At 34.5% G+C, this 25499-nt stretch overlaps 1 protein-coding gene across 21 annotated transcripts in view; it reads left to right on the forward strand.

The window, feature by feature from the left end:
* The window catches only part of NRXN1 (neurexin 1), a gene marked incomplete at both ends in the record, with an annotated part of 708589 nt that overhangs the window by 212253 nt on the left and 470837 nt on the right, over positions 1-25499 (forward strand). The window lies entirely within an intron of this gene.

The raw sequence follows: 25499 nt of genomic DNA on the forward strand, positions 1-25499 counted from the left end.
AGAATGACAATCCCACTTCAACATTTCCTGTCCCCCCAAAAGTTTGACAAGTGCCAATTTGTTGTTGAGTAGATTCTCATCTATTAAATGAATTATGGTTTGTAAATTTTTGTTGTGTATGGCTCTAAAAAATGAATAAGAGTGAAATATCTATATCATATATATATATGATATCTATATGATATATAGATATATCATATTTAAAAGTGAAACTGCAGCTGCAGATATAAATAATAGAGAAAATCTGTGTTGTGGCACAATGTTTCACTTTTTTTTTTTCTTCTTAGAAAACCTGGAATACATTGGGGTCTTTGAGTCAGCTAAGACACAGATGGAGCCAGTCAAATGTGGAGTATAGCCAGTATTTCTGAGTTATATTTTCAGTCTATTTTCTAGTCAATACGTTTCACAGAAAAAAAAATTGATAGCACTGATTGTAGTGCCCTTCCTGCAGAAAGCAGAGATGATGGAATATTTCCATGGTGAATTAAAATGCACGCAGCACTGAGCAATGAAAATGAATTAAGGAAAATTCAGTAACTTCATTTTAAAAACAACTGTGAGCTTTAATTGTTATAAATTCAGAACTAATTAAAAACATGTTGACAAAAATTGAACCAACAGCTTGTCATTTTCAAATCTAAGTGAAATGCAAAGTGCTGAGAATAAATTACCAGGTCTGAATTCCGCTCTTAAGTTTAGTGCTTCTGCTACATGTAGGATATCTCAGAGTATTTTGGATGAAATATCAGAAAATATTTTGCTCTGTGTGACCTGGAATTGGTGCCTAAACTTTTAGATATGAAGACTTTACAGTAACTGGATCCAGAAGTGTGTGTCATTCATATCCATGCTGTGTGAGACTTAGTCATGATCTCCTGTCCTCCCTCACACCATGTAAGAAGAAAATAAATCTGGGGTTGTTGACTGTAATATGTAGATCCTAGGAGGTCCAGATAGGTCCCTAGTCTGGCTTATTAAGGGAACAGAACCACAAGATGTGCTGTGGCATATGACATCTCCCCTCAGTATGTTCCCATCTGCTTTGATAATAATTTTATATAATAGAATGTAAAAAGAAACATTCAAATCCACAGATCTTAACTATTTTATTTCAGGATTAATCAATTAACATACCATACATTCATATGTTAAAATAATTAGCATAGTTGAATGTAAGAATAATGGTCTTCCAAGGAACAAATGGTGGACACATCTTCTAAGTCACATCTTCAAAATATTAACATACAAAAGTTGGTGTACATGAGCTTGTGTTACATCTATCCCATGGCTGAAATGTTGTCACTCACGTCTTTCTGCTCAGGAAGAAGATAAATCCAGAAGCAAATTCAGCATTGATGTGTACATACTTTAAAAAAACATGACACAGGTGCTACAAGGTGATTAATTGCAAGTTTCAAAAATATGTTTAGGGATTTTACTTAGTCGAGGTGGTTGTTCTTGCATGTCACGGTCTATATAGTGCTGGACACCACTGCCGTGCAAATCTTAAAATTCCTGAAACTAGGACAAAAAATATAAAGGATTGTATAAAATATAACCTAAAATGAATGTGCTGTAATTTCTACACTTTATTAAAGGGTTTAAGAAAATATTCTAGGTATCTTTTAAAATGCAATCCCAAAATAATTAGCAGAGTGCTCTAGAGCCTATCTTAATACAAGGAGTAAAGTTGTAAGGCCTGTATGTGAAGTGCATTGACTAACAGGATACAGCTTAGAAGTATGTAATTATTTTGCTTTTTTGAAGGGCTCAATAACAGCATGCCAATGTGGGATTTTGTTCTCTGAGCCCATTACTTGTTTATAATCGAAATTTACTGAATGGCTTTGCAAGCTTTGGCATCCTGTGGTGAGACTTTGGAAAAGAATGAGTAAAATACATCCAGCTATTAGAAAGACAGAGAAACAGAAGTACGTGTAGTGGTATGTGTAGTAGAGGGCTGGGGAAGGTTGTTTATTCCTTCTTTGTTGATTAAAGGCTTAGTAACATTTCACAGTAAACTTAGGAGTGTGTGAACAAATTCCTTTCTGTCCTGCTTACTGCAGGTTGAATTGCTCAACTGCTGACCTGAATAGAGTAGAATAATGCAATATCAACTATGAGCAATAGTTAAAACCTGTTTCATTAAGATGTTAATTATGTTTTATTTGACAATTCCCTGGGTAGGATGGCAACCCCCTGGGAATGCTAATGAAAGTTTGGGGTCTGTCTCTGAGAAGTATGTGAGTAACACTGTCGCACTGAATTATTTGAAATAGATTGTATCTGAAATAGAAATGTACTAATATATTAGTATATCTTACAAGATCAAACTATACATATGTATTTATGTATTTGAGACAATGCAGTTCAGAAGGGACAAGAAGTCAACTGAGTTTTCTGTGAATATATGATCCAAAATTTATTATTTGTTATTGCCAAGATGATTATTTTTGAACAGCAGTTTTACATAGTAAAGTTTACTTTCCATTCCTCTCTCTGTTCTAGACACAGTTTACACTGAAAAGTATTATTCAAAGAGTCTAACTTGAAACATTCTTTTTTTTTTTTTTTCAAAATTGTATGTGTTGATTTCTAATCAGCAAGTCATTGTGGTTAATTATCTACTATCTATATAATCTTAATATTGGGAGACATGCAGCAACTTTAAGGTAGTGTTTTTTCACTGCCTAATTTTCTCACACATTTAATGCTGTACTGGTTATTTTATTAACTTGCTGCATTAAGCCCTTCAAAAGCAGAAAGTTAGTTGAGTCATTTGATCTATAGTGTAATGGATATTTTTTTCACCACAACAAAATTTTTTACTGAGAAAATTTAGTGTAACAGGTTTCATATCAGAATACTGGAAAATATAGTATTGTATGTTTAGGTAATTTGATGTGACAGACCTTTACTTAGTGAGCCTTTCTATGAACCTTACCACAAAAATAGTCAAAAAGTATAATATTAATACTTGTTTATAAAAATCAACACGGCTTGCTAGTTATGTATATTTAAATTATCAATAAAATGTTTTTCAGTACCTCTTACTGCATGCACCTTGTATGCACTGTAAAGGTCTGTGGTAGCAGGTCCTTAGTGACTTTTTGTTCAGTTACCATGGCAACTTTCAACTCTCTCTAGCTGTGGAGAAAGCTTCTAAAATTTTTTGCTCGATGAAGAAAAAAATGTTTGTGTATTTTTTGAGGAAGAAAAACAGTTTTTCAGTGTTTTTTTTTGTTTGTTTGTTTGTTTGTTTGTTTTTGAAGAAGTTACAGTGGATAAACTTGTATTCTTAAAGAGGTATTTTAAAATGCTTTGGATTTTGTAATTTAAGTACCTAAAAAAAATTGCTGAAATGGAAAGGGAGGAAGCAACTTAATTAAAATGCTTTCTTAGGAAATGATTCCCTGGTTATAAACTTGGACATAGGAATTACATTACATTTATGTCATAAACTGTAAAGGTTCTGTAAATTGGAAAGATTATCCTCGTAGTGTGATTAGATTTTGAAGTTTAAAAATGTCCCAGGGTAGTAAGTCTGTTCTCATATGAGGCATATGCTGCCTCTATCCTGGATAGAATCACAAGTGGAGTTTGAGTTTTGAGTAGAAAAAGAAATTTATTAAAATAATTTGAATGGATTCTAATATGGATTCTGATATTCTAATGGATGGTCTTGCTGTTGGGGAAATGTTAAAAATAATGCAGGAAAAAAAAAAAATGTGGCCACATTGCTTAGAAATAATAATTGTGGCCACATTGCTTAGAAATAATATAAAAATATATTTGATCTATCCATAGTCTTCAAAGCCTTCTCAGCTTGAAAGCTTTTACCTCAATTTATTTGTATCAACTTCAATAAATATTGATAAAATAATTCCTTTTTAATTCCTTTTTTTTTTTTTTTTTCTCCCTCTTAAGAACGTAAAGATAATCTGGTAATTATGAAACTGTCTTTGTGATGGTTATCAAGCCAATATGGTAGTAAGCAATTAATATGTATAATCAAAAATGAACAGAGGATAGAATCTCTGGTTTATTCGGCAGCATAAAACCTAAAAGCTTGCAAAAATTCCTACTTGCCTGTATTATTCTAAATATTTATTTTTTAATTTTCATTTGATAAAAGTCATGTTGCTGCTAATTAAAACACAGGTACTTTTCTGATGTTTTAATAGAAAATGCTCATTCATATTAATCAAAGAGACATAAGACTATATAAGCTAACTCCAATTCCATCCTTGAAGAAAAGGTTTGTGTACTCGGCAAAGTTCAACAGGTTTTACCAGGGTCTAACAAGTTCATACTGCTGAGGTTTGTTGCTTTTTTTCTCTTCTAAACTATCTAAAATTTGAGTTTTATTTTGGTAAACAATTGTGTTGCTTTGCAAAGGAAAATGTTAACAAATTTTAGTAGAGTGGCTTTTTTTTCCCTTGATAAGTGGTAAGTATGATGTACTGCATAGCTGATCAGAAACAATTGCACTTAAGACCAAGCCTTAATTTTCAATTACTGATGTTTCTTTAATGCTGGTCCATTACATTATCACGGCTTGGGAAATTTCTTCTCTTTAAAAATGAGCCATATTTATTGCAAAGGCAGTATTGCTTTTGGAGTTGGCTGTTCTTGTTCTGATTCCTAATACAGCATAGACAATACCCAGTCATGTATTGCAGTGGGAAAAATGGGTTGTTTCCCAAATGTCATCCTATGTGGTATGTATCTGCATAAAATATGGAGTCCTGACAAGTAAAATGAAGAAAAAATAAATACCAGTCGTGCTTCAAAAGGCTAGACTTTGAGGTGATGACATTTGGTCAAGTCACAATCTTTTGCTCTTACAAGCAACTGCCTTTTTGATATTTTTCCTGAGGAGCTATATATCTATTTGATGATAATGCTCCAAAATGAAGATTAGCTCTAAGAATATTTGTTTTAGTGCGTATCCCTTAGTTACTTTGCCTAAATATTTGTAGACAAAATACAGAGAGGCAACTAATGCCCACATCTCACTTCAGAGTAGATTGTATTAGCTTCTGCAATATAATAAACCAATTGGGACCAATGCTTGAATTAACGTAATAATTAATGTTTCAGCAAATTGTAGTAGGTCACAGTAAGAAAATGTTTTGTCTTTCTGCATTCATCTGTGTACATTCAAGGCATGGGGAGGTCTACAGAGACTGAATTAAACTTAAGTGTATCAGAAATGAGAAGAGTTTTAAGAAAGCTGTGAAAAAGATTTAGCTTTGTTGGCAGCTGTTCATATTTGGTTTTGTTCTAAAAATAAAAGATACACCAGAATATGATCACTACTCATGTTATAGCTCATTTAATGAGAGAAAGCTGTAGGGATGTAAGAGCCAAAATAAAGAATTATTCTGCATCTGCCCACTTAAGAATCTGGGACTTGGGGGATCATATTCCATTGCCTATGGTCAGCTACTACTGTAGGAAAAATAACAGTCAGAGCACTGGACTGGAATTCATGGAATGCATGGAAATCATGGAATGCATGAAATTCAGTATGTCTGGTCAAAATTACTCTGGTGTGCGTCTGTGTGTGGGAGGGGGTGAATACTTACAAAACCACTACATGTTTATGGGGGAGTGAAAGTGTATTTTTCTAAACATAATGCCAGGCTTAAAAATTGCTTGACATTAAGTGGAAGATTTCATGTCCTTTTGAGGGTTGAGATAAGCCAATGAAAATTCAAAATTATTTTGTACTAGCACTTCACACTTGCAGGGGGGAAAAAAAAATCTACATGTTGATTACCATACCATCAGAAATAAGTCAGGATCCACCTATCTTGAAACCACTTTGGAAATCTAGGGTAAATATTATAGGGTAAGTAGATTGTCATTTAATGGCTAATTTATTGTTACAGGAATTCACTCATCAAAACAAAAAAAAACAAGCAAAAAAATAGCACACACACAGAAAGAGTGAAGAAAATGTTATGTTCTGCAGAAGTTCTCTGTTACTTGTATTATAGTATTGTTGTGGTTTAACACTGAGGCAGCCAAGTACCACACCACCACTCTCTCACTCCTCTTCAGCAGGATAGAAAGTGGGAAAGAAAATGAGATGGAGGGAAAAAAACAAAACAAAAGAGCAACACACAAAAAACAAACAAACAAACAAACAAAAAAAACACCTTGTGGGTTTGAAATAAGAGCAGTTTGATGAAAGGAAAAAGAAAAGGCTGCACAGAAGCAACAGGAGAATAAAGATTATTCTCTACCTCCCATCAACAAACAATGTTCAGCAACTTCTTGGGAAGCAGGGCTGCAATGCACATAGTGGTTACTTGGGAAGATGAATGCTTTCCTTACAAGAGTCCTGCCTCTTTCTTCCCCCCACCCTCACACAGCTTTTATTGCTGAGTATGATGTCAGATAATATGGAATATCGATTTGGTCAGTTTAGGTCAGCTGTCCCGGCTGTGTCCCCTCCCATCTCTTGCCCACTCCCTGACTTTTGGTGGAAAGGCTGTTGGAAAAAACAGCCTTGTTGCTGTGGCAGCTCTGCTCAGCAACAGGCAAAACATTAGTGTGATATCAGTGATGTTTTTCCCTCAGTAAGTTTGCAGATGACACCAAGTTAGGCATGAGTGTTTATCTGCCTGAGGGTAAGATTTGCTCTGCAGCTGGATCTGGATAGGCTGGACCGATGGGCTGAGGCCAACTGTATGAAGTTCAAGGCTAAGTGTCAGGTCCTGCACTTGGGGCACAACAACCCCATGCAGTGCTAAAGGCTAGAGGAAGAGGGGAAAGCTGCCTGGTGGAAAAAGCCGTGGGGGTGTTGGTTGATGCTCGCCTGAACATGAGCCAGCATTGTGCTCAGGTGGCCATAAAGGCCAATGGCATCCGGGCTTGTATAAGGAATAGTGCAGCCAGCAGGAGCAGAGAGGTGATTGTCCCCCTGTACTCTGCTCTGGTGAGGCTGCACCTCGAGTGCTGTGTTCAGTTTTGGGCCTGTCAGTACACGAAGGACATCGAAGTTCTTGACCATGTCCAGAAAAGGGCTACGAAGCTGGTGAGGGCTCTAGAAAACAGGTCTTATGGGGGTGGCTGAGGGAACCTGGGGTTGCTTAGCCTAGAGGAAAGGGAAGCTTTTAATATAATGTATAATTTGCACTGTATAATTATCTTAAAGGATGATATAGTGATGTAGGGGCTCTTCTCCTAGGCACCAAGTGATAAGGCAAGGGGGAATGGGCTAAAGTTGCACCAGGGGAGGTTTAGGCTGGATATTAGGATAAATTTCTTTGTGTGGCATAGGAATAGGCTGCCCAGGGAAGTGGTTGAGTCACCATCCCTAGAGGTCTTCGAGAAATTTGTAGATTTAGGACTTAGTAGCATGGTATGGTCATGAGCTTTAGTACTAGGTTAACAGTTGGACTAGGTAATCTTAGAGGTCTTTTCCAATTTAAATGATTCTATGAACACTGTTCTAGCTACAGTTGCAAAGCACAGCACTATATGGGCTGCTGTGGAGACAGTTAAGAGACTAGCCAGACCCAGTACAAATATTCTGAGCAGCCAGTGCAAACTCTTGTTCAGCTGTGGTTGTGGTTCTACAAACAGTCTCAAAAAAGTGGAACATGTGGAAAGAAAATAAAAATTGTGCCAGGATGGTGGTGGTGGGGAGGGGTAGACAGAACACATGACAGTGAGTTTGCCTAAATCAATGAGAGAGTGCAGAAAGTGTTCTTAGCTCAGCCTGTTTCTTTTCTGGCAGCATGTAAAACTTGCCTACTAACTCTGAGTTGGGAGGTGGGGGCATAACAAGACAAAACAGGAGTTACATGAGCTACACGTGGATGCATCCAACAATCATAATTTTGTGGCTAGAAGATTGGTGCACATCACTTGCTTTCACTTATGAAATGGAAATACTTGAAAGTGCATATTGTTTCTGTAGCTACAGGCTAATGTACAAACAAATAATCTTTAAGTAATAAAATCAAATTATCCTGGAGCTGAATCGTGTTTTCTCTCCAAAATTGTGCTTGAAGTTTCAGTTTAGGAATACAACGGAAATGGAGACAAGAAGAGAATTAGGAAAGAGTGGAGTAGTCTGCAGATTTGTTATTTAACAATACTTGAAAAAATTTTTATAGATGAACATGCTTCTTATTTTAAACAACTTTCAACTGTGACACTATTTTATTTAAATACAGGGGTATAATACTATGCAGCAATAGTAGAGGAGTGAGATTATAATATATTTTGAACAATGCATTTTATTAATACCAATACTGAATGTTATAAGGATTACAATCAAAACTCTTAGCATATCTGTAGGGTGTTGGATTCTTGAGGAGAAATATAGAAAACAAGTGTAGATTGCTTGGTTGATTGATAACTGTGATAATTCCCTTTCTTCCCTGGAAGTTCAAAAAGATTTAAATAATTTTATGAATGTAATGACCAACCTGATGTTTCAGTGATGACTGCCAGTGTTTTCTGTGAAGAACACTTCAAATTTAATTTGAAGCTATCCAGAATAGTCATCAAATAGCTTTAAAAAAGTCTAATGACATGTATTCTGCAGGATCAAATACCCTGTGTATGTACATTGAGTACTTTACACATTTTCTCAGGGTGGTATAAAATAGAAAGATTTTTAGAAAAACAAAACCATATTCATCAATACAAAAAAGAAGAACTAGCTTGTAGAATAAGGCTGAATTACTAGCTTATAGAATTTACAGTATGAACATTTTCTGAATGTACAGTGATCCTGTCACTCTGGCTACCGCATCATGGCATTTTCTTAACATAATAAATGTAAGACCTAGCCAGCCTCTGGGGCTGTGTGTCTAAACAGCTGAGCAGTAATTATAGGGGACCCTTGAGGCATGGCCAGAGGGGAGTGAAGGTGACTGGTAAGAACATTAGTATTTGAGTAATTTGAAGTAAAATTTTAGTTATGCTATAGGAAAGAACAAAAATACAATTCATTTCTTCTGAGTGAAATGAAAGTGGTTTATTATACCTACAGTCCATGTAAAAACTTCAGCATTTTGCAGGCTTTGTTGTAGTATTCAATCCAGCTCTACCCTTTGCTCCCCAGTCCAACGGTGTCGTCATGTGGGACCAACAGTCAGGTCCAAGCTGTGCCAGAGGAACCAGCCTCTGACTTCTGCTGTCAGCGACTCAGCAGTCTTGGAGCTGTTCTCGTCAGCTGGGAGACAAAAATTTGTAGAGAACAGATGTCAGTTTCCAAAACCTGTGGTCGAAGGATAGAGACTCCATGACTAGTTTTCCTGCTGGTTGCTTAGCAGATTATTGAAAATGAGGGATTAAACAAATTTGGAAGTTATGTACTATACTGTCAGCTGAGTATCATCTCACTCTCTCTTTTTATGATTATCATTAGTTAAATTATTTTTTGATTGTGTTTTCATGTACGTATTCTTTGGATAAATATTTCATGGTTGGTTTTTCTTTATAAGCCCAGGCATGAGTCTGTAACTAGGAAAAAACAAACAACAAAAAAAACTCCTGTACAGTAATTATAAATATCCAAATACATTCAACAGTTATTTTAGATACAAATTCTTCGAGAATTGGAATTATTTGTTGATGTCTAATGTTCCTAAAATGAGCCAACATTTTGGCTGACAGTGTCATCATCTTTTTATCTATATATTTTTTTTCGACCCTTTCCCTCACCTGAGAGATGAGATCTGAAGTTTTTTTAGATGCATACAAAGATTCAAATGTGTCAAATTATCTACCATACTGAATCTCACTGTATTAGGCGTATTTATTGCATAAATAACAGGATAAAGTATCTGTGGTGTAAATGTGCTGTTTTCAGTGGAATTTACCAGCAGATAATTTGGCCCAGACATGACAGCAAATCTTTCCTCTAAAATGTCAATATTACACTGGAGTCCAATTATTTTTATACTCTGCTAATCCTCTTTCATTTTTTACAGTGTTACCGCAGGCTTCTATAAAAAGGCTATTGGTAACATCTCAGTGGGGATGCCTCTTTATTGAGCATTTTCAAAGACTTACTGGCTTCTGAAAAAATAAAGATCAATAGGTAATGCTGAATTCATGAAAAAAGTTAGTCGGTATTAATAAATAAATAAATAAATACAATCTATAAATGCATAATGTAGTCCTGGTTATTCCGCTGCTTGCAGAAATTTTCTTGGATTTTCTCAGATTTGGTAATGAGACTTTACTGTAGTTAGAAATTGTCCTATTTTTACAACACGTGCATAAAATGGCCCTTCAAAGATAGGGCCTTTTTAATATTCATGGCCAAAAATAAATTACACATTGCTAAATAAAATTTTAAAAATATGTTTAGAACAAGAAACCTACTGATCATTTAAAGTCAGCATGATTTTAATAAATATTTAAAGTCTATTTAAAATAAGTATCAATAGCATGTCTTAAGACTCTCAAAGAGCGCATATTGTGAAGTTCTGGTACATATTGTAACAAAGAGGAGGGAGGAAATGATAGAAAGAATTGTATTTAATATAGAAAAAAAACCCTTATAGTTGTTACTTGAAACTTCCATCAAGTTTCTTTAAATTATCTCTATCACTTTAGGAGGGTAAGTTTTAGGCAAACATACTGGAAAAGAGGTAGGGAAACGTTTGAGATCTTTAATATCATACTGAACTCTTTGTATATGGACCTCTATAAGTAGGCTTGTTTCACAACAAAAATGGCAGAGCTCTGAAACTTAGATTTAAGGCATTTGTTTTGGTAACAAACTGTGATTTTAGAAAACAAGCATTAGGTTAGCTGCTGCTGCTCCTTCACAAGCTAATGGAAATTACACTGACAGCTGTCTATGTTCATTAGCAAAAAATTGCTTACATACTTTTGGATTTGTAATCAGGTAAACCCAGATTTTGAGATTCAGTCACATGTGAAATTAATGAATCTTTATGGTGATTATTTGCTTAAAACTCTCATGTTATATTCTCCAGACATGTTCTCCTTTACATCTCCAGAGTTCTTTATAAAGTAACTCCCTTCTTCCAAAATATTTTCCCCTAAATTTTGATTCAGGTTCAAAAAGGGGAAGAATGTTGAAAAACAATTGTTATCCTATCAAACTATTACAGATATATCTGGTATTTTGTGTTGTGTTTATAGTCCTGAAAAATGAGTGTTAGTTAAGAATAAGTAATAATGTTAGTTCATCTACCAATTCACCAGCAAGAGGTAGCAGTAAAGTAATTCCTAAGACATTCCTAGCATGCCAGACAGAAAAAAATATCTACAATACATCAGTATGCAGTGTGATATGTCAGCCTTCTATGGATTTCATCAGAGTTTAGTATATTTTTTCAAAATAAAAAAAAAGTCGAATTATTTTTGAATTCAATTGGCCTGCCTTTTACCCAGATTTTTGATGTGTTCCTAGTTCTATTTTTTATTTTTTCTATCTGGGTGCTGCACCCACAATGGATCTTCTTTTTTGTTGTTGTTGTTAAAGACTATTCTGATCTTTAGATGTGATTTGGCATTCTCAGTGGCTGCTGGTTACTAAGGTCACCGAGAAGCATATCTGTTCCTCTCAGCAGGAATTTCCATGCAGTAGGAAGGGTCTCTGAAGGAGAACAGAATCTAAGATAGAGGAAAGAAAGGAGTGGAGGGCAGAATTGAAACAAACAAACAAAGGAATATAATAATTGTACTTACCTATTAGTTATATATTACCTAATAGTATATATTAGTTATATATTACCTAATAGTATATATTACTATTGTAATATAGGACTGACTGTTTCTAGGCAGAATATCACATATTGATATCACAAATATGACAGTTTTATTGCAATATAATCCTAACCATAAAAGTTTTATACATATTGGGAAGCCATATGAGTAATTTTTGTGGATTTTGAAATATTAATTGAAATAATTTTTTCATGATTATGTAGTTGTGCTATTTATTCTTAAACAAATTTGTCTCTTAAAACACATATGCAATATATAAATAAAATAACTGCATGATTGTTATTCTCTATAAAATATAGAGACAGTTTAGCTGTTTTTATGGTAATGATCTGGAGACACTATTGTCACACAAATATTTACTAATAATATTTCATTTACTTCCATTCTAAAATACCCATTTTCTGTGTCCTTAAAAAAAAAAAAAAAAAAAATTAAAAAAATAAATATTGATACATAGTTGATTTTTCATTCCAGAGAAGAATGTCTGTTCTTATCCCATATCAAGAATGGACTGTGCAGCACTTGTCACTTAAATGTCTGTGTTGTTCTTAATTTTGTCCACCAAATGCGTTTATAAAGATGATAAATATAATCAAGGTGTAGTGAACGTTAATCAACTTTTGGATAAAGGTAATTTGAACTTTAAGTAATTAAACATTAGAATATGATACCAGTTGTTTAAAACATACAAATTAAAACAAACCAAATCCCTAATTTTGCAATATTAGTTTACTCACTAGGAGTTTTATTTTTTTTAACCTTTGTCTTTCTTTGAAAGAACCTATGTCTTTGTTCAGGAGAAAACCCTGTTTCTTACAATCTTAATTTAAACTTGTCAGTTTTTAAAAAAAAGAAAAGGCAAAAGCAAAATAGTATGTTCTTTCATGAACCAGAAATAAATTCCAAAATTATGGTCAATCAAAATCTGTTTTTCAATTACTTTTGAGTAGTGAGCAATTTAAATTTGCAAAAACCTTTTGGAGTTCAAAGATGTTGCTACAGACAGTTAATAAAGATCTCATCACTTCAGTGTAAATATTAAATGTATACTGTGTTTTAAATACTAAAAATTAAGAGAAGGAGCATATAGGAATGTTTGGGGGGTTCATTTTTGATGATACATTGGACAAGATAAATAAGAATTCAGAAAGCATTTACAGGTAAAATATTGTGGCTAATCTAGTGAGCATAAATGCAAAGATAAATGAAAGAGCTTGTACAATAAATGAAAGAGACAAATGTTACATATTCCTTTCTGTTATCAGTGCAAAGCTGTTTTTTAAAAAATGCTTCTTCATACACATAGTAACATTGCAGTGGTCTTCCCCCTGTGGAAGAACCACTTCCAGTCTCTGGCCTGCCTTCCTCTCTGCAGAACCTATTGTTACACAGCGCTTCTTGTAGCAGCTAGAACTCCTAAGTTTTTTGCTCAACATTACTTCTTGTTTGTTTGTTTGTTTTTACTGCATCCAAACCCCAGGATATGCTGTACTAATCCAGTAGAGCTGTGTGGCACTGTGAGAGATATTCAGTTGATGTTTCAGAAGTTTATTAGCACTGGAGATGTTCTTTATCAGATAATTTAGCTAATTATATCACTACCTACTTGAGATGAAATTAATATAACGTGTTAGATTGGAACTATTCTCTGCCTTATTTGGCTTGAAGTGTACATTAAATATAATACCAAGAGAGTCAAAGCAATTTTAAGGATTTCCTCTCCTAATCATGTTTTTACTAATGATACTTAAGAATGAATGCAAATCTTACTGAAAGCCTTCAGCAAAGGGCTCAGGTGCCCAAGGAACAGGCCAGAAATGGATTTTGTAATTTATTCTTATTTATTTAATCTGGTGCACACTCTGCTTTCCAGTTTCACATGAATAAGTGCATCTGTCTTTCATGTAGTTCTTGCCTGGATACTGCAGGCAGAAGAGAGCCAGCACAGGACAGGGAAATAGAACCCCACCTTTCCTGTATCATCACATATTAAAAAGTGCATTTGCAGAAGTTTTAGTTACAGAGAAAAAAAAAAAAAAAAAAAAAGTTACTTTACTATTGCACTGTCAGTTTTTCTACCAACTCTGATTGATTCCTTTAAGCAATCTTGTGTCAAAAGCCTTTGTGCTCCTGTGTGATTGTATGATTACTTGAGGTAGAAATGAGTGCAGGTTACCAATAAGAATATAGCATATTCTTATCCAGCATTAATGCTTTATGGGTGGACTAGAATATCAGAAACCTCAAGGACTGCCTTGGGATCCTTTGAAAGCTGAATCTGCATTTTGCAGTTTTGCTTCAAAGTCACTGGGAATGGAGTTCTGAGGCCTGGAAAAGTCCTTTATGAGTTCAACATGTACCTTGGCATAGTAACTGGTGCCTGTATTTATTTGCCTGTATAACAGTAGCCTGGTTTTAGAACATTTGAGTTCACTGAGTTTAGAAGCTACAGTCATGTAGAGTAAAAGCTATTTCATTTTCTGTAGATGTATATATATATTTTGCAGTTTATTCTTAATTCAACAGGAATGTCTTTAAACTTAATGTGGCCATCTTTTTTTTTTTTTTTTTTTTTTTATTAATTATAGGAAAAGCATTACTCTTTTGATGGAAAAATGATACAGGACTTTCTAATACACTTATTAATGAGATGACTATTCATGTGGAAAAGATTCGTTTATTTTCAGCTTTTATCAGTCTAATACTTATCGTATCCTAAAAAAGCATAATTCCTAAAAAATTCCTACTCATTCTACTCTCCCTACCCAACTGCAAATTTGTTTTTGAAGTGCATAATGTATGTGATTAAATAAAGGAAACTGAAAATGAGTGAAGAAATTACATGATCTAGCCTATTTAATAGAAGAATTAAAATAGCTGTTTAGCAAAATGGAGTAATTTATCACTAAGTGATAAATTACCTAGTGTTCCCTGTAACTCATTTATCATGAGTGGCAAGTATCATTGTTTTATTTTAATTTGAGAGGGTGGGATCAGAGGCTTACATTTCAGTGTTCATACCTCTTGTAAATAGCAATTAATTTAATCATGATTTGTTTATAAAATAAAACAGGACCTAGAACACCTTTCACAGAATTTGTCTTCTACTGGAACATGGTATTATACATGACTTTATATCATTTATGCAGTTAAATCCTTGCTTCCAGGTGGAATTTTAATTTACACTTCAGTCCACTCAGGTATATAATAGCTTTGTTTTTATGATGGATACAAGTAGTGAATCTTTGTCGCCTACAATTTCAGTTGTAGTATCCTTTTAAAAAATAAAACAGTTTATAAACAGATTATGGTAGTCCAAAGTAATTGGTTAACACAAGTACCTAATCAAATTCTGACTTCCCTTGTCTTTTTTTTTTTTTTTAATAATATTTTTAATAAATAATTTAATAAAAAATCCTAGAGAAATGATTCTACATTCTTTCAGAATAAGTTGCCCATGTTTCTCAAATGTTCTGTTCTTGTGTTATGCCAGTCATGATTTACTCCTAATGGATGTGCACTACTTCTCCCTCCCTTCTTACTTTATTAGAGAATAATGTGACCACTAAAATCAAAACATGTCTTAGAATGTTTTCTGGAGCTGGTAACTACTTTTTTTTTTTTTTTTTTTTTTTGGGGGGGGGGGGAATGATACTCTTTATCTCATCATTCTGTAACAATACCTATTTTCAAATTAGAAAGAAAATTGCTATTCAAAGTGTAAGTGTTGTTATTTGCTTTTAACACTCTATGAGTATGACTTTTCTTTATTTGCTGATTTACATATAATAAAAGCTTATCCATATTCAAAGTTCGCTTAAATATTACAGCAGTAGGTTATACAATATGTTTGAGGGTATGCTGACAAACAAGACACTCAACAACAATTTCAGTTCCAGACAGAGAATCTGTTACAGCATCCTGTATTCCTTTCAGTGTCATGCTGTTTTAATAGGGGAGAGAGCCAGGGAGAGCAAAATTTGTGAAGAAACAGGAGCCAGTTCCTAGATTCGTGAAATGATGAATCTCATTTCTTCCTCTAATTGTTCCCTAGGACTTCTCTTACAGGATTTCTGTAGGCCAACAGCTGTTGGAAAGGAACAAAGGAAGAGTGTGAGATTCTCATGTTTAAAATGAATAAATACATAAAATCTGTGCTTAAATGACATGGGAACAGAAAATTGATCGTCTATAGCAACGTCAATACTTTTTCAAATAAATTCAACCCATATCAGTGAAGTACACACCTGTACTCCATTTGAACTAATAATTTCTTTGGCATTATCATAATTTAATCATTTGCTGTTATATAATTTGGTTTTGTACTTAAATATTAAATTTGTTAAGCAGACAGTACTTATTTGTTTTCTTTGAATACCTGTGTGATTCATTTATATAAGTAGCGCAGAAAACCTATTTTATGCAAGTGGGAAACAAATTGAGGACAAATTTAGGTATAAAATTTGGAGAATAAATACATTATATTTGAATTTTCTGTCCGGTGACTGATAAATTAAGGAAAGGATTTAGGTTGGCCTTCTCAAACGGCAGTTTGCTGAGAAACCTTGTGCATGATGCATCCTGAGATAGTTCTGGGTTCAGTCATGCATCCATGTGCAGACCCTCTGTGTAATGGCAAGCCATTATTTTCCTGTTATTGTGAAGTTTCCAGCTTTTGATGTTTACTACAGAAGTAGCAGTTCAGAATGCCTTGCTTTGTAGTATTAGGCATCCTTGTTAATTATTTTGTTTACATGCTGTTTTGGTGTAGTTTTCCCTAGTTACACTACTCTGTGGAAGACGGTAAATAAGAAGGTGGCACAATAGATACATTTTTGAATTTTAAATTACCATGAAATGGAGCACAAAACAGTACATCTGGCAACATACTAGACTCTGGTTTGGAATAATTCACTTATTCAGCCCATATTTAATATTTTGGAGATTTTGTAGCAGGAATATGGCTTTTAGAAATAGACTATCAATGGCTTCAGCTTATTTCCTCTGAAAATAATTCTTTTGGTTGGTAGACAATAGAATAGACAGCACTTCACTAGTTATTGTTTGTATAGTATCGAATAATGGTTTGTCACATGATATGGATCCTTGAAATTTGTTTAATAATCTTATTTTAAGATTTCTGGTTTCTTTTTCCTTAAAGAAATGTTGTAGTCATTATCAAATAACTTTGATTTATCCTGTCTGGATGATTTTATTTCTCTGGTCTGTGATCCTATTACTTTTGATACATAATAAGGTCAAAGCATCCAGTGGTATGCATTTGATTTGAATCAGGCAAGGGTACGGGATCAAATTATTATCAAATCAGCCAGACTTATTCTGTGATTTAATACTGCCAGGAAGTAAGCTACACATGCAGTAAAGCTAAACATAGTGCTTATATAGGAGCGCAGAATCTGCTACGAGAAATCTGCTAAAGCCTGTGGAAATAGTCTGGACATTTGATCAAACCCTAAAAACCTAAATGAACCTCAAGAGCAGTGAATATTAAAATTATTGTTGATTTTAGTGGGAAATAAGGTAAATTCTAAGGAAATAAAAAATATACGCTTCCTGCGCTTGTGCGTGCTATGAGACATGCTTCTTGTCTGAAGTCTTTCTATGATACCAATAGATCCCATGTCTTTATATATTCATAATCAGCTATTTGGGATTGTAACTGCGGTAATATACAATAATTTACAGTACTCAGAATTCATAATGAAAACATGTTATACTCAGTTATTGGGTTTATATTATCTAGTGCTTTTCTATGTAGGTAATTACATTTTAATCATTAAATGAAGTGCAACACTTCATGCTGGCTAGAATGACTGCCATGCATTTTTAATGGTTTCTCTAAGTGTCATTAAGTGATAATTTGAAAAAATAAATAAATAAACACCCATCAATAGACACAATTCATTATTAATAAAGTCTGTTCTCAACTTGCTTTTAAAAACACCAAAAGGGTGCTATGAAATGCTGTAGTGATAGATTATAACTGCTTATATAAAACATACAAATATATTTTAATAATTTTGTTGAATCTGTTCATTCTAAATGCTTTTCTTAATAAAAGACTACATCTGCATGGTAGAACTAGAGAGTTGATACAGGTATCATAGACTCATTTAGATTGAAAAAGACCCTTAGATCATCAAGTCCAACCATCACCTAACACTACGAAGTCCACCGCTAAGCCATGTCCCTAAGCACCACATCCATGTATCTCTTAAAGAGATGGCAACTCTACCGCTTTCCTGAGCAGCCTGTTCCAATGCATAACCTTTTTTTCCATGAAGACATTATTTCTGATATATAATCTGAACCTCCCCCGGTGCGACTTGAGGCCGTTTCCTCATATCCTATCACTTGTCATATGAGAGGAGAGACCAACACCCACCTCACTACAACCTCTTTTCAAGTAGTTGTAGAGATCACAACTCCTCTGATCCTCCTTTTCTCCAGATTAAACAATCCCAGTTCCTTCAGCCATTCCTCATGAGTCTTATTTTTAGTGCCTTTATCGGCTTCATTGCTCTTCTCTGAACATGTTCCAGCAACAAGATCTTGGGATGGTTAATTAACAGTAACGCTTTACAGCTTTTGGACAAAACATTTTGACTTGCATATGTCTTATAAAATGTCAAAGCAAAATGCAGTACAATTCTGTAAGCCAATTCCCCCCCCCCCCCCTTTTTTTTTTTTTTTTTGTGTGTGTGTGTGTGTCTTTGTTAATTTACACTGAAACTGTACAATGGCATACCTGTGGTTCTTTTACCTTCTATTTTCCCATTTCATAGCCAGGTATGGCAAACAGCATTGCAGTTGCTGTGTTTCTCATCACTTTTTCAATGCTCTTTCGAGGGCAAAGATGACTGAGCTTGAATCTAAGTGATCATGAGAGGAATTTTAGTTTCTCATGAGGAGTGCATTACTCTGAAGTCTGGAGAAATGCAGAGACGGATTATGACTGCCTCCTCTTGCACAATTTCTGTATTTTGTACATTTTGGCCAAACAAGAATAATGTCAAAGTTATTATTTGAATTCACACCATAGATGTCTCTTCAAACTATATGGAAACAGCTGTGTTAAGATACTTCCACTGGAAAGTTATTATATGCTTTTCCCACCCTTCAATCAGTTTGAAACCAGCAGTTTTCATTCTTCTATAACACTAAGTGTGTTTTCATGAATACCAGCTGCCTGTGAAAGAGTTCTTCAGTAGTTCTTAACTGGCAGCACCTACTGGAAAATGTGATGAGTATCTAGTTGAGTAACCAGACAGAGACTAATGAGTATCTTGTTAGGTACTAGTCAAACCCTGAGACCATTTTTCTGTCACATTATTAATAGCAGTGAAACTCACTTGAAGAAAAATAAATAAATAAATAAACAAATATTATTTTTTAAGTATTGATACCAGAAGTGAATATTCTTATTTACCAAAATGTTGTTGAATCATTTCAGTGTTTCTGGCCTTAGTTTCCTAAAAGCCATTTACATCAGCAAGCTCAACTGAATGAGTTTTACTGAAAACATAGTAACTAGTGTAAAAAGAAATGCAATTGCTTCTGTAGCAGCAGCTGGAACATGCTTGGACTATAGGTGAAGTTTGATTTCCCTTTTGAAATAAAATAGTGAAATGGTCACTGAGGTTTGCCAAGTCAGCAAGTAATTTGTTGAGGTTGCTAGTATTACTGACGAAAGAGTGAAGTTTTTGCTGTGAGGAGAAACAAAAACATGGAAAATTATGTTTTTAAGGATGAGTGATGCAGGAACAATAACAGAGCCACAGGATGGTTGAAGTTGGAAGGTCATCTGGCCCAACCCTCTTGCTCAAGAAGGGACACCTAGAGCAGGTTGCCTAGGTCCGTGTAGCTTTTGGATATCTCCAAGGAGGGTGACCCTACACCCTCTCTGGGCAATCTGTGCCAGTGCTCTGTCACACTCACAATAAAGAATGTTTTCCTGATGTTTAGATGGAACCTCTCATGTTCCTGTTTGTGCTCATTACCATTTTTCCTGGCATTGGGTATATCACTGAAAAAGAGTCTGTCTTCTTTGTATCCTCATTCAGGAATTTACATTTATTTATCCCCAAGGATGATCGTGGGGAGGCTGACTCATTTGTAGCTTCCTGGATTTTTCTTCTTGTTGTTCTTGAAGTTAGGAGTGATGCTTGCTTTCCTCTAGTTTCTCCTAATCACCACATTTTATCAAAAATTATCAAGATGGCCTTACAATGATGTCTGCCTTTTCCCTTAGCACCCACTGTTGCATTAAGTTGTTTCTTTAAAAATATAAAAAGACACACACATCTTGACAGGTATTTGTTTGCAAAGTAATTTAACTTATATTATCATGTGATATTTCACTACTGCTGTTGTTAGCCATTCAGACAGAATATTTCATAGAAGGCAGGATTGTTAAGTTTGAATTGATTTGTAAGTTTTTAACATGATTTTAATGAGAAAGATTGATGATAATATGTTTTCAAAGATAGATGGTGGGGAATATTTGTACACTGCAGTACTGAATTTCTGATTATCTGTTGCTACTGAGAACATTTTGATAAGCATTTGATAAATGGTGAATTCAATAACAGTGAAGAATCTAGACTAGAAAATGAAACAGAAATGAAACAGATCTATGAGCATACTGAATTAAGCATGAAAAGCTGAATTTTTATTTATTTATTTATTTATTTGTAATTAGGTTTATGGAATGCAGTAGTTTTGTCCATGTTTATCTAGCATATCATATACCTTCACACTTACCCAAATGACTGTCAAATACAAAAGCTACCAAATAAGGAAATACATTATATAGTCAAGAACCTTCAGCTAAATTACGGGTTTTGCTTGCTTTTTTCTTTCTTAATCAATGTTTTTATTAGAGCTGTTAAAATGCTACCTTCTGTAGATGCTATCTTAAAACACTTCAATTGCATTTGAAGATTTATAATGTTAAAAGTGATTTGATGTGAAGAACTACCAACTCTGCAAAGTAATCCATGATCCCAGTTAGATATTTTAAGACAAGACTACAATATCAAAAACCGTAACATTATCTAACATCATGATGTGAACGTGGCGTTAACTGACTTCAGATTAGAGCAAATGCTGTTGGTAAGCCTACAAAGCCGTATTGTATACATTTTCCAAATTAGATCTGAAGTAGTAGAGCTGTGCAAGTATTATACAGCATCTGTATACAGCTGGTTAGATTTGTGTTTTAGAGATGTACTGTGTTTGTCCAAGTGAGAATATTTTTTTTTCTGACCATATTTGAATGCATGACATTTCTGATATGAAATGCATATGAAATGCCAGAGGATGGAGTGACTGGTGAGCCAGGTAGAGATTCTGAAAGTGAAGTTGTCTTGTATCCCGCAGAAGGGAGGGTTTGTCTCCTGACTACAATGCATGAACACACTGTTGTTGGATGAGAAACTTTCCCAGTTATCTGAAGTATGGATTCGACCTAATTGATATATGTCTGTGCTCTGATGCACTATTATCATAACCTAATGGAGTCCTGTTATGGATTTACAATGCAATGTCAGGGCGGTCAGGGGCCATGTGGTAATACTACAATGAATTCTGAAAACTGAATAAGCAAAATGAAACCCTACAATGTAAAAATAGCAAATAATGGACTTGTTTGTTTTGGTAGGTAAAAAAAAAAAAAAAAAAAAAAAAAAAAAAAAAAAAAGTTTGGGATAAGTATGAAATTATAAGCTTTTTCTGCATTTTTTTCCAACCAAAACATGTTTCTGACATAAAATGTTATGATCAATTTTGACTTTAATTTCTTATTTTTATTTTTATTTTTCCCATTTAGGCCAGTTTTGAAACAAAATAATGCTATTTTGATGCAATGCCAAATAGATTTTTTAAAAATTAAATGTTTCAGCATAACCTAAAGAAAAAGATATGCTAAAAACTCCCAACACTCCAGACTCAAACTTTACATGCCACTTTCTTGCCAAAATTAGTGGTTAAATTAAACTTCCCTTTACAAATTCTTTACAGAAATTCACCAAATGGGATACCTAATCATCCCAGTGTTGTAAATCATGATTATTTAGTAGTGCTCTTCATTCTAGTCTCTGCCATATGAATTGGGAGAACCTTCATACACACATTGATTTTGATCAGCTTATGTGTCGAAGTGATGACATGTAACGTGAAGGAAAGCACTACAGTATTTCCATAACATTTGTTTAAATAGCTTATATGAACATCATAAAATGTATCATTTAATGACTTTTTTTTCAGTGACATTACTAAAAAGTAGTACAGACCTTATTATTGAAGCTGCAAGAAATGGGCAAGGGATCAAATAGTGAATTAAGCAGTGTACATACCATCATTATATTGATTGAAGATGCTGCAGAACAAGAAGAATCCATAGTTTGCCATTAGTAATCTTCCTGAAAGTTAGTCAGATTGGACCCATATTCAACAGATGTTTTCCAATCTGTGAAGCTGATTTGATCTTTCTAATAACAACTTGAGCTTTTTTTTTTTCTTTTTTTTTCTTTTTTTTTTTTTTTTTCCTTTTCCATTGAAGAGGTAAAGGGCTACTAATTTGGCCTTTTATTTTCTCCCTTAAGGATAATGCAAGACTAAACTTCTTGACATAATTGAATACTTACAAGATAACATAATAGACACATAAATGTTAACCTCTGTATTGGATGTCTGTAGCAAGGAGAGCTGCAGGTGGTGACCTCCCTGAGAAGAAGTCGGGACTGTCCATGGTAGACATAGCTGGCTTCAATGGCCCCACCACAGGGCAAAGTTGAGTCCATCAGCCAAATTACTGGTGCTTCTAAAAGCATTAAAGAGAGGGCAAAATACTACCTGTCAGAAGGAAGGGAATGGAAAATGGAAAATAAGAAGGGAGATGCTCCAATTACTGTAGCAGAGATTTAACTGCAGCCCGTGTTGGAATAGGTATTTCTCTGCAGCTTGTGGAGCGCCCCATGCCAGAGCAGGTGGATATTTCCTCCAGGAGCTGTTGCCTGTGAAATATCTGTTGCTTTAGCAAATTTATCCTAAAGGACTGCAGCCCATGGAGAGGACACATGGTGGAAGAGGGGAAAAGACTGAGGAGGAGGGAGCAGCGCACAGGAGCTGGTGTGGACTGCCTTCAACCTCCATTCCCCATCCCCCTGTACTCCTCAGGGCAGGACAGGGAGATGTAGAGGAGGCAAGAATGAAACAGTGAAGGGAATGAAGTTGATCCAGTGGAAAAAAAATAATGGGGAGAAGGCTTTGTTTTAATTTTTGTTTTTGTTTCTCACCTTCCAAAACTATTTAAATAGCAATAAATGAAATTGATTTTCTCCAAGCTGAGTATGTTTGGCTTGTGATAGTAATTGGTAAGTGATCTCCCTGTCTTTATTTAATCCGCAAGCTTTTCTATCTTATTTACCCCTGCTGTCCCCTTGATGAGGGGGAGTGAGAGAACAGCTGGGTGGGTGGGTGTCTGGCAGCCAGCCAAGGTCAATCCAACATTTAAAAGGCTTTTTAAAGTCTGTGTAAATTGTGGTTCTGATTACAATATGAGACTGTAATTTTGCTTTTGAATGAGCTTGCTCCTTCAGGCCCTTCTTTGGGGAAGTTTTAAAAAATGTGCCTGGCATGCTGTTACAGTTCTATTCATTTTCACATCTGTGTAAGTGATCTGGTTTTACAGAAGTAGTTTATATTGCATAATATTTATACATAAATATACTGCATGTTGATTCGTTTATATTCTTTAGCTTTTTGTGTTTGAGTCATTAAATACGTGGTAGATGTAGTTCTGTCCCAAGTTGCTGCATTTAAGATTTATCATCTATTCAGTGCAGCTATTCATGCTGTTTTAGTATGCCTTTGCATTAAGCATCCATACCAAATAAATTTGCTCTTGAGCATTTTACTCTTTTATTAACTATTCATTAAATGGGAGGCATGGTAGTCATGCGGTCCACTGCTTAGTGTATTGAAACCCTAGAAAATGCATTGTTTGTAAATTTTTTAAAACAAAATGAGCCATGATTTCCTTCTTCTACTGAAACATGTTAGGGTCCAGGGCCCAGGGCTCTTAGTCTAGTGTTGGGTTCTACACACAAGACTGAGCCTTTTTAAGATACGGAGAATGGATACAACTAATTCTGTATATCCTTAAGAGTATATCTGCACTATGTCTCTTGACCTGCTGTTTCTGATGGACTTGGATGATAAATAGGTATTTTCTTGCTTCTGTGTTCTTGGCTATGCAAATAAATAAATAAATAAATAATTTTTGGACAGATTAAACAGACTAATTTTTGGCCTCAGTCATGTAAGTAAAATCTAACTCACATTTCAATCAAGTTCGACAGGGGGTAAAATTTGTCCTAAATGTAAAAAACTTATGCTTGATAAAAAGAAGTCTGGAAAAATGCCAAAGGTATTTTTAAAACCAGACTAATTTAACTGCTTTTTCTCCATAATAAGCATTAGTCAGAACTCCTGTAAGAATGTAATTTTTGTTCAGAATGGAGCCTGTGGGGGGAAAAAAAAAGTCTTTCTCAGGATTGCTGTTCTCCTAAAGCTTGGGAGGGTGAGACAGCAGTTATGTTGTAACCCTTCAACATGCAACTGTTTATATTTCTAAGCCTATATTTATCTGAGTTCTTCCCTAGAAAGGTGATAGTGTTTGTCCATTGAGGTAGCAGTTCTCTGAATATTACAGACCATAGGAAGCCTGGGTAGGATGTAGCAACGTTTTCATGATACATATCACCTACTGCATATTTATGGTACATAAGGAATGGCCAATGTAGGAAGCAGTCTGTATATTGTGTATCATCATCTGCTTGTTAAAATAGAGGGAACATCACTTAATCTGGAACTCAAGATCACTAGAAGAACTAGGGTTTTTTGTTTGGTGGTTGTATCTTTTGAGAACACCGCTAGCAAAAGAGAGGGGAAAACCCTCCGTAATGGTACTCATAGAGGTGTTTGTTTGTTTATTTTTTAAAGTATTTAATTACAAAATAGGCTTAGCTTGGTAAACCCAGGTGTGAATTTCCTTTTACAAATCCTAGTAGTTTTATTTAGGGTAAGATACTTCTGAAGCCTGATTTAGTCATTATGTGGAGCTTATTAGATAAGTAGAGGCTACTAGACCATTTTAAATGTATATTATATATATAAATATCTTCATATATATATTATTTTATTTATTACAATTTTATGTTTATACATATACATATAATGGCCTAATAGGATTTGCCTACTGCTTTATTATAAAAAACAACTCAAAATAGCTGCATCAAACCAGTGAGATAGCACCTCAAAATAATTGTAGACCATTAATTTTTAATTTTTAATTAAAAAAAAAAAAAAAAAGTTCAACAAAAAAGTAATCACTGGAGTCCTATTTATCTGACTTTACAGTGCTGTACTATTGAAAGTAAAATAGGCATTGCAAATACCTAGCGCTTTTTTTTTTTTTTTTTTTTTTTTTCCAGTCTAGTGTAGGGGGACCTAAGCAGATGAGATAGAACAGCAGCAGACAGATATGCCTGGGGAATTTTCCAAAACCTATGTTCTCACACCTGCTTTTTGTCTGCTCTGTCATTAACTGTTCTCTTTTAAATTCATGCTGTTATTATCTCCTTTATACATGTATTTACGTTTGGGTCTTGTGCTGATGGTATTACAGACTGGTGTTTGCAACTATATTCTGGAGCCTGAGTTTATAGCTCTTACAT

This window comes from Netta rufina, assembly GCF_964035555.1.
Source record: "Netta rufina genome assembly, chromosome: 3".
NCBI lineage: Eukaryota > Metazoa > Chordata > Aves > Anseriformes > Anatidae > Netta > Netta rufina.